The sequence below is a fragment of the Camelus bactrianus genome, chromosome 9 (genome assembly GCF_048773025.1).
Source record: "Camelus bactrianus isolate YW-2024 breed Bactrian camel chromosome 9, ASM4877302v1, whole genome shotgun sequence".
Lineage (NCBI taxonomy): Eukaryota > Metazoa > Chordata > Mammalia > Artiodactyla > Camelidae > Camelus > Camelus bactrianus.
Window position 1 is genome coordinate 36940765 of NC_133547.1, and position 17810 is coordinate 36958574.

Sequence of the window (17810 nt, forward strand, 5' to 3'; positions counted from 1 at the left end):
TTATGTCTGTTTACAATGGATCAAAATCTTCCTCTCTTTTATTCTTTCATTTCCATGTGAATTTTCAAAAGGAGAAAATATATGTGTTTGAATTGCAGTTTTTGAACCAAAATCATAAACATCATGCATAATGACTGTACAGGGTATATTCTGAGAATTGACTTATAGGATTAACATGTATACCAAGTATAACAAATTTTAGCAAAAAAAAAAAAAAAAAGATACCCAAGTAATTACAAGTTTGACGTGGAAATCAAGAGCAACCACAGCAGAAATGGACCATGAAGGAATCAGAGGACTCAACTGAAGGGGAAAAAAATGTTTATAGAAGGAGAAGACATTCCTGAATTATGCATAAGGTTGACTACTGGTGGCTTTATTACGAATTCTGGGCTCCCGTTTTAGTACATTATACACAAGTGTATTTTGATGTAATTTGCGCTCTTAGAATCTCCTGTATATTATGGAAATCATGATAAGGCAAGTTTGACAGTGGGACTGGGAAAGATTTAGCTTGAATTCAAGAGAGAGAAATGTGACATATGCACTGACATAAACGTCGTTAGAGTCTCAAGACTCTATGTTACATATTTTAATGCAGTTTGCTTTCTGGTCCATAAATAAAGCTTGGCTAACATTCTTTACCTATCTTCGACAATCCCAGGGAGATCTCAGAGGGAAAAGTCTGTTACTCACGAGAGAGTTTTTCTCCTACTTCCTTGAATTACATTAGAAATATTTTACCTCAAATTAAAAAGTCTATTATATTTTCTCAAGAAAATATTCTTCATTTCATTGAGGAATATATTTTTTAATATTGAAAAAATATCAGATACTTTTTCCCTCAACACAGGGATTATAATGTTTTCTTTCTTGAAACCATACAAATTACTGAAAATATATCTATCTATATTAAATATAGAAGCAATATGGACCCCTTCAAAGGTAAAATATATTCAGATCTATCTTTATATTTTTCCAGCTATATATATATATATATAGTTTAACTTGGGATATAATAAAATACATTACTAAAACTGTAGTTTTTAATTTTAAAGAATAATTGTGTATTTCTGAGATAAAATGACCCTAATTTAATTTTATTATTATCAGTAGAGGGCTGTGACTCCTTTACTTTTCCCAAAATATTTAGTGACTCAGTCTTATCAATAATAAAAATTTAGGATCAGTTTCTAATTCTTTACTTTCCACTTTACTGCATGCCCGAATGGTATTCAGCAGTTTCTAAAAAGGCATTTTATTATTCCTGTGCAGGCTAAATTCCCTTCGAGGATAGCTTCCATTCTTCTTGAAGAACCATCCTTCTTCTAGAACCATTCTCTTTCCATCTTGCAATTCATTTTTCGTACTTCTGATATGTCAATATTCCTAAAATGCATCTTCTATCACATCATGACCCTGCTCAAAATGTGATTTTCTCTTGCCTACAGGGTAAATTGCACTCTTTGCCTGACATTCAAGGTTTTCAAAAATGAAGACTAAATTAGCTTTTTCAGAGCCCTTAGACTCTAAAATATGCTGTCCCTCTCAGGCTGATAGTTTCAGCCACATTCTCTGAACATACGTTTAGTCTTCCTCCTTTAACACGCCCACTGGGGTCTCCATTCTCCTCAACCAATGTAAATCTGAACCACATTTCAGGAGCCAACTCAGATTCCTCCCCTGGCACATGATAAAGTATTCTCACCCTACTCCGAGACAGCCTATAATAATTAATTTCTATAAATTTTGATAGTATGTTGAATTAAGCTATCTGTTCCATTGCCATTTTCAGTAATCTTCAAAATGTCTTATTTTAAAAATCATCTTACATATATATATATATATATATCTCATCGCTGCAACACCTGCAGTAAATATATTGCAGATGCTCAGGTATTCTAAAATCTCTATTTGGCTGCAGTATATTCAAAGGCATTTTGTCTAGGAAACTATTTTACTGCAGAGAATCAAATTTGTAAATGGATACTACGAAGCACATAAAATGAGGCACCTACAGAATTATACAGTCATAGAACGAATGTTTATCTAGCTTATGAGGTATCTTCAGTACTGCTCTCTTGCTTTGTCAAATAATGAGGATTAAGTTTATCACTCCCTTCAATTCAAGCTCTAATTGTTAAAGGACAAGTTTTCTCTTCCTAATATCAGGCCAATTATCTTTCCTGATGGTGCCAGAGTTTTTTCATTCCAGTAAGGAATACTGGAATATTCCTTCCAGTGAGGAAGCTGAATTTCTCATTGCTTCCAGGTCCGATACTGTGGCCTCAAGGAGCCTGGAATCTTATGCCAAAGTCTGCAATATTCTGTTCTTCTCCTTTCGCAGATCATCCTAAATTGAAGAAAGATATAAATGGCTTAATATCAAGATAACAGCCAACAAAAATTTATGTAATTCACATTTTGACACACAATGATTGAATTTTAGAGCACCAAGGTATGAAAAATACACTTAAAATCGTTATGCAAATGAAAAATACTGAAAAGGATGAGAATTAAATTTATGTCTATTCAATTGACAGTAGTCTCAAAATTTGGGGGAAAAAAATTCCAGAATTTGACATTTGGCCAAAGCTATCATTCAGATTTGCAAAACCACTTACTTGTTTTATAGTAGAGGGATCAGGCTGATAACACTAAACCTACGAATTGATCTTAGTTTCACTAATTGCATGTCACCAGACATGTTTCCTTGTGATGTGATGCAATAGGAAGTGTATAAATCAGTTTACTGGAAATGAAAGAGATAGAGCAGCATATTAAATTATACCCAAAGAAATGTAAAACTTTCCTAAGGACAAACAATCCAGTTCCTTTAGAAAATAAATAGAACAAAAATGGAAGAAAGGAGGATTATTAGATAATAGAAAGAATTAAGCAACAGAAAACTAAAGGCAGTTTGTATTTCAATTCTAAAGATCACATGTCAAAAAACACCTTTAAGACAACTTGGAAAACTTGAATATAAATTGCATAAAACATGACATTGAGTAGTCATTGTTAATTTCATTAGATGTGATAACGCCCAGGTGATTTTATATACATAAAGAATTCTTATCAGTTAGAGTGGCATAATGATAGCTGAAATGACATGATGTCCAGGATTTACATTAAAATACTCCAGGCCATTAAAAAGCATAAACTTGTGTGGAGACTGTGGTAGGATTGGTGAGATTATTAAATGAAACAAGATTGCTAATGTGTTGATAATTATTGAAGTTGGGTAATAAGTAGTTGGGTGGTCATCAAATGCTCTCTCTATATGTTTTAAAAGTTTCATAATATTCATACATATAATTTTATATATCATATACATGATAGATGTAGATATGTGTTTCAAATAAAAGAGCAGAAAACAATCCTCAGGAAATACAACATTTTTCAGACATTCAAGGAATTGTTGAGATTTTACCACCCGTGGAACTTCCCTGAAGTAATAATTGAATGAAAGATAGGCTTTGTAGTTTAAAAAGTGGAATGAGGTAAAGTAAATAAAATAAAGGAAAAAATGTCATCCATGATTTTTAAACTTTTGTAGGGATGACAGGGCTAATACTGAATTAAAATGTGAATGTGATGATCAAAGAAATAAACATGAATGCACCAATTTCCAATAAATAGAAGTGTTCTTCAAACAGAACATCAAATAAAATATAAATAAATGGAATAACAGAGTTAAAAATAACTGAATTGATCCTGATGGCAAACGGAAGAATGTTAAACTTTAAATCATGATACAGGAAAGCAGAAATGAATATACATACATATTTCATTAACTGCAATAAAGATGAATAGGATGAATTTACCAATTAAATATAGAGACTGTCCAGCTGAAAAAAAAGTCAATATACAATACATAGATCTAAAAAGTAACAGCATAGATAATTTGCAAATAAACAGTAGAAATAAAAACCACCAGAGAGACTGCTAGTACCTACCAATTTTGGGTAAGGGACCCACAGATTGGAGCCATTCTTAACATAATACAAAAGAGGTTAATTTTTTTTTTTCATGTGTGCTTTCAGAGCTAATAGTCTTGTTCAGTTAGAACCCATCTTCATTTTTTTCTTTCTCTGGCTTACTAAAAATTTAATTCTATGAATTTGCTTAGGAGGGAGAAGCCATGAGTGTGCTTAACCTGCCATCTCGGAGTAGAAGCTCCAGAGTCCCTTATTAGGGTCATCTTTTTAAATCCAAAGAGCATTCTGAAGTATATATTACTTTCCAAATTTCCAGCATCTCTCTCTGTTCCCCTCCCATGCATTCTAGCTTCCTCCCTTTCCTGGTTCTTCTCTTCCCTCACTACTGCTTCCCTCTCCCTCTCTCATATTATAATTTTAATTAAATTTTAAATATTTCTCTCAATTTTAATTTTCAAAATTATTTCAGATCTTCACTCTTCTCCCCCTTCTTCTCTCTAATTTATTATCACCAGATAGAGGCAAAATAGGTATCATTAACCAAATCTGTAGAGAAAGAAACCAGTAAACACAGTATCTCAATAATTTAGACAAAATCAGGTGGCACTATTTAGAACAGAATCTGCCTCAAAGGCTTCTTGTCCTCCCTCTTACGGCCTTCACTGGGGAAGGAGTTCTGCAATAACACTATAAAGGCAATCATTTTTCAAGCTGAACACATCTTCTTTGCTTTTCATTTAATATGTAAGTCCAAGCTGGCAAATTGTGCACATCATAAATGCTGCCCAACTTCTCTGAAATCATGGAGAGCTTTTCCATACATAGGGTAATCCAGCAGCTTCCGCATTGTGAATACTCACATCTTCTGTAAAATACACTCCTTTAAAAGTAAGAGCCAACTGCATCCTAGGGTACATAATTATATGGCACATTTCTTTCATATCTATACCTTTTTCAAGGTGTTTTTGTAGGAAACCATGAAACCGAGCATGAATCTTTAGCATATATTAATCCAAGTTCTGTGTCTTTTTTAAAAAAATTGTTTAAATGATCTTTCCCTTTCCACTCCTTGATTTCTCCTTTAATATTTTAGTTTAAATGTCATTTGTTTGTTACATATTTTTAATATACAAAAAGCCTGATTTTTTTCCCTTTAGAAATGAGATAAGCCATCCCCTAAGAATGGCTCTCAGTTTTTCAGATTCTTCTATGACTAACTTTACCCAGTGTTTAAAAGTTAACATGCATATATCTAGATTTCCAGCTTTAATCACCGTAGCTAATGTTTATAAAGAACTTCGTTTATGTAAGGCCCTTTGCTAAAAACTTCACATGTATTAACCTAATTTCATGTTCATGCCAATCCTGGTGATTATTATTATCCTCCTTTTTAAAAATGAGCAAATTGAGCAGACAGGCTGACTGACCTGCATGAGGTTACCTAGTCATAAGATGAAAGAGGCAAGCTTTGAATCCACGCAGTCAGAATCAGATTATAAATTATAGATTTAACATTATCTTATTAAAATAAATCAGCAGACCACTTAGTATAGATCATTATCTTCTGATGCTACAGTAACCACTCTTACAGTTAATGTATCTATTATTTTTGGAAATATATATACATATTTACAATATAAAGAAAGAGAATCATGCATTGTATTTAAAATTTGAATTAAAATATGTTTCTCAGACTAATATTCTTTGGAATAAATTTGTTATGATTTAGTTAAAATTCTAATTATAAAACTGAAGCATCTAATATTAAAGTGAACAAGTTGGAAAATAAAAACAATTACTTTGAAAAATTAAATATATAGAATGGACAGCATAGAAATTATTTTTGCACCAAAACAAGAAGAAAATGGATTCCATGATATGCCACAGAAGCAAAACAAATTATTTCAGTTTGTTTCAGTTTGCATTCTCAAAGTGAAATATTCTGGCTTTGTTTGAGAGTTCAAATTAGAATTTAGTTATAAAGCATATGAAAACAGGATTTAATTGCAGTACAATTTAAGTTTTTTTTTCTGAAGATAAGTTTTTTGTATCAAACTTCCAAGAAACTAGTAAAACCGTATTATGATATGGAATCAAGAAACGTAATAACCTTGGTTAACCTGGAAATAAATTCTCACCTTAGAAATACATATATGTAACTATTAACTCAGTAATTGAAAAAATGTGTCAGTAAAGAAATTAATAAAGAACTATGGAATCAAAATATCCCTTTATATGTGGAACTTAAACACTAACTTGGCATTTTGAAAGGAGATTACAATTCCATATAAAAAGGTGAAAATTTGTTGACATATCAAAAGATTGCACTTGCCATTTGTACTAAATAGAAAAACTAGTATTGATCATTTTCTAGGATGACAGTGGAAGCACAATATAATTTTAGTGTTCTGCTTGCTTTTATGAATAATCAATGGATGATTAAGTTCATACAGTTTCAAAATTTAGGAGGGATATTAAGTTTCATAGCACTTAAAATCAGAAAATTATGTGGCTATATTTTTATCATTTCAGAGTCATTTTTAATATTGGAGGTTAATTAAATTTGCTGTTCCAAACCATTAAGTATAATGTCAATAATATTCTTGGAAGTCAATCTCTTTTGGTTCCCAGAGCATAATTTTGAAAGCCTAAGGCATGGAAAAAAGACAATAACATTTGTCAAAAGCAGACAGCATACTTTTTGGCATCTATGTGTTTGTACTTCAAAACTTTACCAAAAGAGGGCAAACCAAGTCTATACACCATAGAAATTAATCTCCAATGAATTACTGTCACCTCACTAACTCTTCATTCAGAGGTAGTGCTTTACACACCAGAATGTTGCAATTATTACAGTAAGGAATAAAACAGATCATGAAATCTTCTCTGACTTTGTATGCTAAATCTATGTGAAATATCTGCATAAATATATAAAATGTAATTTATTATCCAAATTATTTGGCTTCATAATATCAAATATATTGGTGTTCATAAACTTAGAAGAATTGAGTGAATGATGTAACATTTTATTAATTTAATATGAGATTAAATCTCAGTGTGAATACTATATTGGGAAAGTGTTAGTTTCGGTTCTTCTAAATGCATGGTAATATTGTTTACTCCTTGGTTTTGTTTATTGTTCCTTAAATATATTAAAATACTTTAAGACATTTTTTGATTTTATATTCTCTATAAAGATAAGATAAATAGATACACATAATTTATTTTATTCAGTATCCACTTTTGTAGTATGGCTGTATGTGACCATAATAAATTAACCATAACAAATTCATTAATTATCAGTATTTCATCCAGGTACATAAATAAAGTCAAAGTTCTTTGATAGAGATTTTAGAAATGAGAAGCAAGGTAATGGCTTGTAAATAGAGTAGCAACCAGGAACCTAGGATCATGGGTGGCATCTTTGGAAAAAAACAGTATTTTCTTTACCAAACCATGAAGAATTCCTATCACTTAGCCTTACCAATTCACTTGGAACATATTTTGAATTCAAAGGGGAATACTTTTAAATAGCTTTATTGAGATAGAATTCATTTACCATGGATGCATCTGTTCAAAGTATACAATTCAATGGTTTTTAGTACTTTCATAGATGTGTACAACCATTACCACTGTCAATTTTAGAATATTTTCGTCACTTCTAAAAGAAACCCCTTACCTTTTACCAGTCACCCCTCTGAACCCTTAATATCCCTAAGCAACATCCTAAGCAGCCATAAACTACTTTCTGTCTGTATAGAATTCTCTCAATGGAACTTTCTCTTGAACAAAATCACATAGTGTGCCATCTTTTGTGACTGGCTTCTTTCACTCTGCATGTTTTCGAGGTTTACCTTTGCAGCCTGTATCAGCACTTAATTCCTTTTTAAGGTTGAGTAATATACCATCGTATAAATAGACCATATTTTGTTTCTCCATTGCTCTGTTGATGGACATTTGAGTTGTTTCCAAAGTTTGGCTGTTACGAATAATGCTGCTGTAGACATACATGTACAAATTTTGGGCTGGACATATGTGTTCATTTCTCTTGGGTATACATCTAGGAGCAGAACTGCTAGATCATATATACTTCTGTGTTTGCTCACTTGAAGAACTGCCAGACTGTCTTCCAAATGGGCTGCACCATGTTACATCCCCACTGGCAGTGTATCCCAGGGTTCTAACATCTCCGCATCCTCACTGACATTTTTTTTTGTTATCTGTTATTAGCCATTCTAGTGTGTGTGAAGTAGTGTGTCATGGTTTTGACATACATTTATTTGATACCTAAGACATTGAGCATCTTTTCATATTTAGTAGTGATTTCTGTATCTTCCTCAATGAAATGTCTACTCAGAATCTTTGCCCATCTTTTTCCAGTTTTCTTGAGAAATAACTGACATACATCACTGTATAAGTTTAAGGCATACAGCATGCTGGTTTGATTTCCATGTATTGTTACATAATTACAGTAGGTTCAGCTAACATCTATCTTTTCACATAAATACAAATACAAAGAGAAAAAAAGGGGAAAAGTCCCCTTGTGAGAACTCTTAGTATTTATTCTTTTAACAACTTTCCTATATATCACACAGCAGTGTTAGCTATAGTCTTTGTGTTGTACATTACACCCCTAGTACTTACTTATCTTATAACTGGAAGTTTGTACCTTTTGACTACCTTCCTATAATTCCCCCTCCCCTCTCCTCCCTACGCTTCCCACTTTCCTCCTCTGGTAACCACAAATCTGATCTTTTTCTATGAGTTTGTTGGGTTTGTTTGTTTGTTTTTTAGATTCCATATTAGTGAGATCATACAGTATTTGTCTTTTTCTATTTCACTTAGCAAATGCATTCAGAGTCCATCCATGTTGTCATAAAAAGTGATTTCCTCATTTTTTAGGGCTGAATAATGTCCTGTACCACCACTCTATCCATTTATCCATGGTCGGCACTTTAGCTGTTTCCATTTCTTGGCTGTTATAAATAATGCTGCTATGAACATGGGGATGGAGATATCTTTTCAAGTTAGTGTTTGTTTACTTTGGATATATTTCTAGAAATGGAATTACTGGATCATATGTTAGTCCTATTTTCAATTTTTTGAGGATCCTGCATAGTATTTTCCATAGTGGCTGTACCCATTTACAATTGTACCATCAGTGCACAGGGGTCAGATGGAGCCAGAAGACACTCTGCACAGTTGGTAGGCTCTGTCTCAACTCTCTTGCCTGAGCGGGAGGAGGAGCTGCTTCAGGCCACTCTCAATTTCCCAAACAGGTTCTCTGGTTGGGAGGGGCTGGGAGATCCCTCGGCCTTGGCTATGAATTAATCCCCTTGCCTGTGCTTAGGACAGAAACAGTCCATGATGAGTATTGGCTTTGCTCTGGGCCTTTGTCCATTTTTAATTGGGTTATTTGCCTTATTATTTACTTCTAAATGTTTGTATATTTTAGATACAAGTTCTGTGTTAGATTTATGATTTGCAAATATTTTCTCTGATTTTTGAGTTGGCTTTTCACTTTATGAATATTTTCACAAAAGTTAATTTTAATGAAATCTAATTTATCTATTTCTTTCGTTCCTCATGCATTTGGTGCCATATCTGGAATCCACTGCCAAATTCATGGTCTTGAAGATTTCTTTTTTTCTAACAGTTTTAAACTTTTAAGTTCTTACATTTTGGTTGTTGATTCATTTTGAGTTAATTTTTGTATATGGAATGTTGTAAGGGCCCAGCTGCATGCTGCATGTGACTCCAGCTTTTTGAGCACAATTTGTTGAAAAAAACTATTCTTCCTTTCTCTCATTGAATTGTCTTGGCACTCTTTTTGATAATCAGTTAATCGTACACAAATATACATATGTGTGTGTGTATACACATATATATAAAGTTCTGGACTCTCATTTCTATTTATCCATCTATGTGTCTGTCCTTTGGCCAGCACTACACTAATTTGATTTGCAGTAAGATCTGTAGTAAGATGCTTTGAACTAAGTTTTGAGATTGAGAAGAGTGGGATCTCATACTTTGTTCTATTTTGGGAATTGTTTTGGCTATTCTAGGTCTCTTCAATTTTATATGAATTTTAGAGTCAGCTTGCTAATTTTTATAAAGAAGGTATCTGAAATTTCTGATAGGGATGATGTTTAATCTATAGATCAGCTTGGGGAATACTGTCTTCTTAACAAGCTTTAAGTTTTCCAGTTCTTGAACATGGGATATTTTCCATTTATTTAAATACTGAAAAAATCTTTTTCAGTAATGTTTAGTTTTCAGAGCGTAAGCTTTGCACTTCTTTGGTTAGATTTACTCATAAATATTTTACTCTTTTGATGCTATGTGAATTGAATTGTTTTCTGAATTTCACTTTGGATTCTTTGTGAATGTATAGAAATGCAGTTGATTTTTGTGTATTGATCTTGTATCTTACAACCTCCCTGAACTAATTTATAAGTTCTAATATTTTTAGTGGCTTCTATAGGACTTTTCTATTTTCAGCTTCAAAAATAAAATAGCCATTTATTTTACCAGAAAAGTGAGTTTATTTATGAAATAGCAGAGAATTTCAGTTCGGGACAGACAAGCTATGGTGGTGAATCATGGGCAAGTCCAAAGAGACAAAGAGAAGGTCAGCTTTTAGGTTTTTGGAGGAAATTCAGGAGGGTTGTTTTACATATAATTTCAGTGGAGAATAAAAGGAGTTCCAAGTTATAGATTCTTACTGGCTGCAAGCAGTGGTTACTGCATTGCTCCTGAGGCAGGGAGAAATCTTCCTTCCTTTCCTTAAAAGCAGGAGATGAAATTCCTATGTGAAAAAATGTCCTCCCTTGTACCAGAAGAGAGGTAACATTCTTATCATGGATAAGAAATTGACACTGAGAGAATTTTATACAAAGAATTCTATACATACAGACCTTATCAATTTTCTTCCCTGGGTGTGTAGGCTGCAACAAGTGGTGGGGGTGTGAGAGCTCTGCCTTCAAGGCTTCCTGACCCCATTTTATATGAGGTTTTTTCTGTATTTATTTTCACACTACATACAAGATCCTGTCATCTATGAAAAGAGATAGTTTTACATCTTCTTTCCCAATCTGATTGTCTTTTATTTGCTTGCCTCGCCTCATTGTCCAGGCTGGATCTTCCAGGGCAGTGCTGACTGGAAGCGACCAGAGCGTGCATCCTTGCTGTCTCCTGGTCTTAGGAGGAAAGCAGCCAGTCTATCACCAATAAGTATGATGTTAGCTGTGTGGGTTTTTTGGTAAATACTCTATATCAGTTTGAAAAATTTCCCTTCTATTCCTAGCTTGTTGAGTGTAGTTATCATGAAAGGATGTTGGGTATTGTCAAGTGCATTTTCTGGGTCAACTGAAATTATGATACTGTTTTTTAATTCTGTTGATATAAAGTATTATATTACTACATAAATCCTACTTGGTATAAAATTCTTTTACTTGGTGCTGTATTATTTTTGCCAGCATTTTGCTGAAGGTTTTTCAGGAGTCAGTAAACATTTCTAAACTTTATCTTTTTTTTTCATTCCTGACTAAGTAAAAGTGCTCATTGTTTCTCTAATAATATTAAAATACTCTTATTTATTATCCCTGCCTACATTTTGCTGCATCAGTTTTTTTCTTTCTAAAAAGTAAATCTTATATATGTGGTTTAACATATTTAAATAGCAGTCCAAGAACAGCTTCTCCCAACTTATCTTCCTTTAGTTTCCCCCATATATTTACCTTCCTACCATTTACCACCCCCAGAAGCCCAAACTCTTTCTCCTTTGTTTTGTCACTTCACAAATTTATTGTCCTTTGTTAAGATGGTATATAAGCCCCATATTCTAGTTACCCCTTTAAGTTACTCATCATTTGGTTCTTACTGAGCTATGCACATTGAATGTGTAAATAACTCTGTTTTGTCTCCTGTTTTCCTGTCTTTTATCAGTTTGATTTATGAATCCTGTCACTGGACTTAAGGATCAAAGAAGAGATTTTTTTCTCTCCTACATAGGTTTTGAGTCAAACCAGACCTGTGTTCAAACTCCAAACCTACCCCTTAATGGCAGTATAACCTTGGGAAAGTTACACAATCTGTTTACACTCAGTTCCTATCTGAAAATTGACATTATAATAATACTGCAAAGCACTGTTGAGAGGATTAACAGAGGTGATGTTTTCAGCATAGTACTTATTACACAAGAGGTATTTAATTAATTTTAACATTTATTATTTTGTTTAAAAGCAGGAGAAAAGTATTCTTCTGTATCAATGACTTGGAAAATATTCTGTCCTTTAAAAAAAAATGAAGTCCTCAAGCAGATTGAGAAGTTAATGCTAGATCTTAAGAATGAGATGAGGAAATTGCATTATATAACACAAGTATTACTGCTTGAAACCATTCTTATGTACTCAAAATTAATAATTACCTATTGAAAATACGGTTACATCTGAAGTGGAAAATGTTCTCATAAGATGTTTCAAATACTCAAAAATAATGTAAAAATCACTAGGTTGCTTAGAAAACATCAGTTTCCCTTTTTCTCTTCTTAAATGACTTTGTATAAATAGTCACATCTAAAGAGGGATCTTGTTAAGTCAATCCATATATATGTTTTATTCTCGCATCAATTGTTTTTGGATCAGGAGCAGGCAGGTGACTGATAATCTGGCTCAGTTAGAGTGAATGGAAGGTTCTTCATTCCATGTTTGGGGAAATGATTTCCTCCATCTAACTAGGGAGTGAATAAGGAAGCATCCAACCCCAGTAGGTAACTGCTTCCAGTTGCCAGTGTTGAGGATGCAGAGCAGAGATGAAATAAACCTTTTTCCTGGATGATATCATCAAGCTGCTATTATACATGGAGTTTAAAATACCTCTAGATGTCCTGGTATGTGAGATGCTCCTTATTTAAGACAGTTTGAAAAGAAGTTTTCTATTAAAACTATACAATGATAAATATTTTATAATGGAAAATCGTTCTTAAAACTTAGGTAATACACATGGTATTAAACTGAAGGAAAATATATTTAATAGAAAGCATTGCTCATATTTGACTGATGAAACTCAGAATATTTTAAAAGTTGGTATCTTTATAGAAAAATTAAGACCAGATTTATAGATTATTTCAAATTTTAAAGGAAAAATACTATCCATGTTTCACAGGCTCACCTAAAATATAGTCAGAGAAGGATAATTTCCCAAATGATCTGTGAAACTATCAGCACCCTAAAGCACGCACCTGCCCAATATAGTCCCCCTCAAGTCTGGTCTAGCCTCATGTATGAATAAAGGGCTAAGAGACTCCAAACAGGATGATGATGTATTGAATACTGAATTACATTAAAAGTGAGCAAACAGAGTATGTTCTAGATATGAAAGTATGGCTGAGTAATATCTTTAGCCTCTAAGGGGCGCTCAGGCACCCTTCTAACCTCATCCCAGCTGTAGGCATAAGGAAGAGGAGGACCATAGACTCATCAAGTACAGGATTGCGGTGCTGGATGATGGTGCCAGGGCAAAAAAATCCCAAAACACATTTATATGTTTGAGGATACTTTTGAAAAACACGGCTTCTCAAGCCCTGCCCGTGAAAATAGAAATTCAGTAAGTCTGCCAAAAGGACAAGTTACATGTATTTTTAATAAGCAACCTAGGAAATCCTGTTGAAGATTCACTGTGTTAGATACATAACTTTGTTGGTAAGATGAAGTGATAAAAAAATTTCTAAAAGTGGCCTCTTCTCTTTTTTTCCCTCTCTCTCTGGCAGTGGGGTGAAATTTATGAATAAAGAGATGGGGAAAATGGTGAGAGTATTATACAGGAAATATATGGTAGCACCTAGGTTTACATTCAGCAGCATCTGAATGAAGCTTTCACAGACTCAGTTTCATAGAGAGAGATGAGAGAGAGACTGAGAGAGATACTAAAAATTATTCAAATTCTCGACTTGAAAAGCCAAGAGTCCTTCATAGCAGAGGGAACGTTATGGAGATTTGGCTAGAAGCCCTCCGAGTTTTGTGCAGGAAAACATTATTACTTGAGGTTAGAAAAGAAGAATTCGGAAATTCTGGGAACAGTGGAATCAGCTTAAAGACAAGATTTTAGATCTTTTGGTTAAAAGCTGTAAGAGACTGTATTAGGTCTACATATGATAGAAGAGAAAAAATATATCAAAGTTTTGAAAATTCAACTTGACCTGCTGGAAAGGAAAGAAAAGCATTGAGAAACAAAAATAAAATATTCAGGGAAATAGGGTCAGGCCACCCAGAGCGGAGAAAGAGTTGCCTGAAAGAAATGTTAGTGCTGCCGTTGGTGTTCCAAAGTTATTCAGAGCCAGGATTAAACACAGTAAGATAAAAGGCAAAGTTCTATGGTGGATAACATGGAAAATGATTAATTTGAATTACCTCCCAGGCCCCCAGACTTAGTAAGTAAGGAAAATACTACTTTTGCTTTGGGAATCTGTTGAGTTTCTCTACCAGGGATATGTAGGAACAATCCCTCTGCCACAGTCCTAAACAACTTCAGAACAAAGACAGTGTCATACGGGGCATCTGGGGTAGAGGAAGACGGACAGAAGAGTAGGAGATTGAGAAAGTGGGAAATGACTGAGCCGTTTGTCCATTACAAATGTAGATTAACCTGTTCATGGAGGAGTAGGGCTACAGACCCAGTCAGTTAGGTATTGATGGTCTTTAGGCATAGTTGAGAGACACTCAGTCCATCATAAAGCCCAGATGAAGAGAAATGATTGGCAGGCACAGTACTGTAAATTTCCTAATTTTACAGAAGAGTTTGGCAGAGAGAGGGATGCTACATTCAGATTCCCCACTTTGAGGAATGATTCACTGTCCACCTGTGAGGAGTACGGTGACCTCACAGCCCTAGCTGTTAGCTGCTTCTGATTCACTTCAGCATCCAAGCCAAGGTCATATTCTTTGTAAGTGAGCCTTAGCTAATGACTGAGCAAGACGGTAAGGCTCAGACTTAGCCATTTCTGCCAAGGAGGGACTCCTTTATCTGGTAACATCTGTTCCAGGGCCCCAACATTATTATCTGATGGCTCTTCTTGCCTAATCTTGCTTTCTACCTTTTTATTTCACAAGCAATACTCCCAATAAACTTGCTGAATTCTTAATACCATCTCAGCACCTGCTTCCTGGGGAACCCAACACAGGACAAGGGATATCAGATGAAACTAGAGTGAAGGTTTCTTGTTATTTTATGTTTTGTCTTGTGTTAGTGGGAAGTGAATTTTTTTTGCACTCTTATTCTACTCTACTACTTCAGAATGTAAGAAATACTGTACTAATTAAATTAGAGGAAATTTATCGAACATGAGTTTTAGTGTTTCGTTAGTAGACTCTGGGCAACTGCTCCATTTTTCTCTGTAGCCTTTATCTGTATCTGATATTATCTTTTTATTTTTATCACTTCAGTATCCTCAGTGTTATGACACTGTCTACTACATAGTAGGCATACAAGATCTGTTTTATAATGAAGGAGTGAATGAATGAGTTATTTGTTCTACTAACAGCCTAACCAGATTTCTCTTACAATTTAGCAACAAATCTCAAAAATTTACTAAAATATAAAGGATTAATAAAGCAATAAGTAATACATAATGCGATAATATGTAATTCAGTAGTATAAAAGGACAAGCACAATTACATTAGAAGGCCTAATGTAGTAATCAGATGTTTGTACTTCTATTTAGCATCACTATGGTTATGAAGACAGTTTAGAGGATTGTATTGACAAATATGTTAGCACTGTTGATATTATATTTACAAAGACTAAAATAATTTTGGAAAAGTTCCAAAGTAAGCGCTCAATCAAAGCAGCAAATCTTGCAAAATTGTACATATCATGAAACTATGCAAAAATAGTTTGTTTATATATGTTGAACAAAGTTTATGCTCATATAATCTTAAATAGATTTTATATATTAAAAATTTTTGAAAGGTGTGCCCTATGCAAATGTTTGTTTAAAATCAACTCCATGTAGGTATAATTTATATAAAATAAAATGCACCCATTTTTAACTGTCCATTTCATAAAACATGGATAAGTGTATACACCTGTGTAACTACTACCACAATCAAGATATAGCACATTTCCCCTCAAGCTAAGAATTCTCTTGTGCCCCTTCCCTGCAACCATCCCTTCACCCTGGGGTCCCAAGCAATAATTGATTTGCTTTCTGTCAGTATATATTAGATTTGTATTTTCTAGGGATTCATATAAATCAAATATAAAAATATTAAAAAGTAAAGTAAACCTCTTGGAGGATATCCAAAAATCTCAAGAATGCAGAGGATTTATAAATCATGATGAGCATTTCAGGACATAACATGAAAGAATTAAGATTCAGTACTGGAAATATAAACTACCCTAAGTATTACAAACAGTTGCAAGGAATTTAATATAGGGAACTAAGAGTTTACAAAATTATAGGAAGGGTTGAAGAAACAAGTTCTAGCCCGGGCCTATTGAGGTGTTTCCTAGGAAAAACTAGTTTCCGGCTATAGAATTCCTGTTTCTAAGGATGCCATTGGAGCTTTGCTGGCCCAGGTCTGTGAGTGATGGCACAGCCACAGCGGACCCCAGCCAAAGAACACTGGAGAGCAGATACCCAAAGCTGTTTTTCAGGAATCAGAGTCAAATGAAGAAGCCAGAGCTAGTTTCCTTGTTTCTTGACAAATAGGGAGCTCAACAGACAGTAGTATCTGATACAGAAAAATGACAATTTCTTAAACAGCAGCAAATGGGAGTAGCCATGGGAAGATGGCATTCGTCTTGTGTCTGCCTTCCAACTATGTAGCAAGACTCACTGGATTAACCTAAATAAAAATACCCGAACCTAACTGCAGGGAAATCTGCAGATGTAATCCTTCCACTTCCTGCTATACTGGGAGAGGGGGGACAGTGAGAGAGGTACAGTCAGTGGGACTGGGGATGGCTGTTAACTGACAATGGACAATAAGCAGCAAATCTAATATCCCTTGTCCTTCCCATTAAATGCCAGTTACACTGGCCCCATCTTATTGTGGAAGCCGAGAATGCTAATGTCCAAAATGCCCTGTAGGTAGCGGTACCACCACTGTTGAATACCGTTGATTTAGAATGTAATCTGCTCGGTACTCACATTTGTATATGAGATCTGCTTGACTTTTTCTAGTATCGTATACAGGAGGCCGGTGATATACTTTGCTTTCTTGATACTCTCGAAGAGCAAATGTGGGACACATGAAAGACTTGGCTTTGGGAGAAATGGAACTTTCAATGTGCTAAAGACAGTAAATCATACTGTGACTCATGTTTTAGCTGGTGAGAAATAAGTCAGGGCCACAACTAGGTATCTCAATGGTTCCTGGCACAAAATAAGCAAAACATGGCTAAGCTTGGGGAGGAAAAAAATCTTTCTGCTTATTTTAAGAACTTTGCATTCTCTTAAGGAAAATGAAAGAAAGAAAGAGTATTCAATCCACCAAGATTTTTGGGGGTAGGATAAAGGGAAAGCCAAAAGATTCATACTGTTAGGTTAAAAACTGTTGTCTTATTTAGTCCTTGAATATTAACAAAAACTTTTAGCTATTGTACATCAAAAATATGAGCTTTTCTTTCCTTTCTTTTTTCTAATGATAATATTTAGAGCAACTGATGTTGGTTGATTTGCCAGAATCCCATGGAGAGGAACTGTCACATGAGAAACTGGTGCAGATGGGAAAAGTGAAATTGAGTAAAGAGACAGCCTACCCCCCTAATGTTGCCAAGAGCAGTTGCCAGGAGGGTTTTTTTTTTTTGGTTTTGTTTTATATATTTAAAGATAAATTAAAAACCTTCTATCAATAAATATACAGGGGG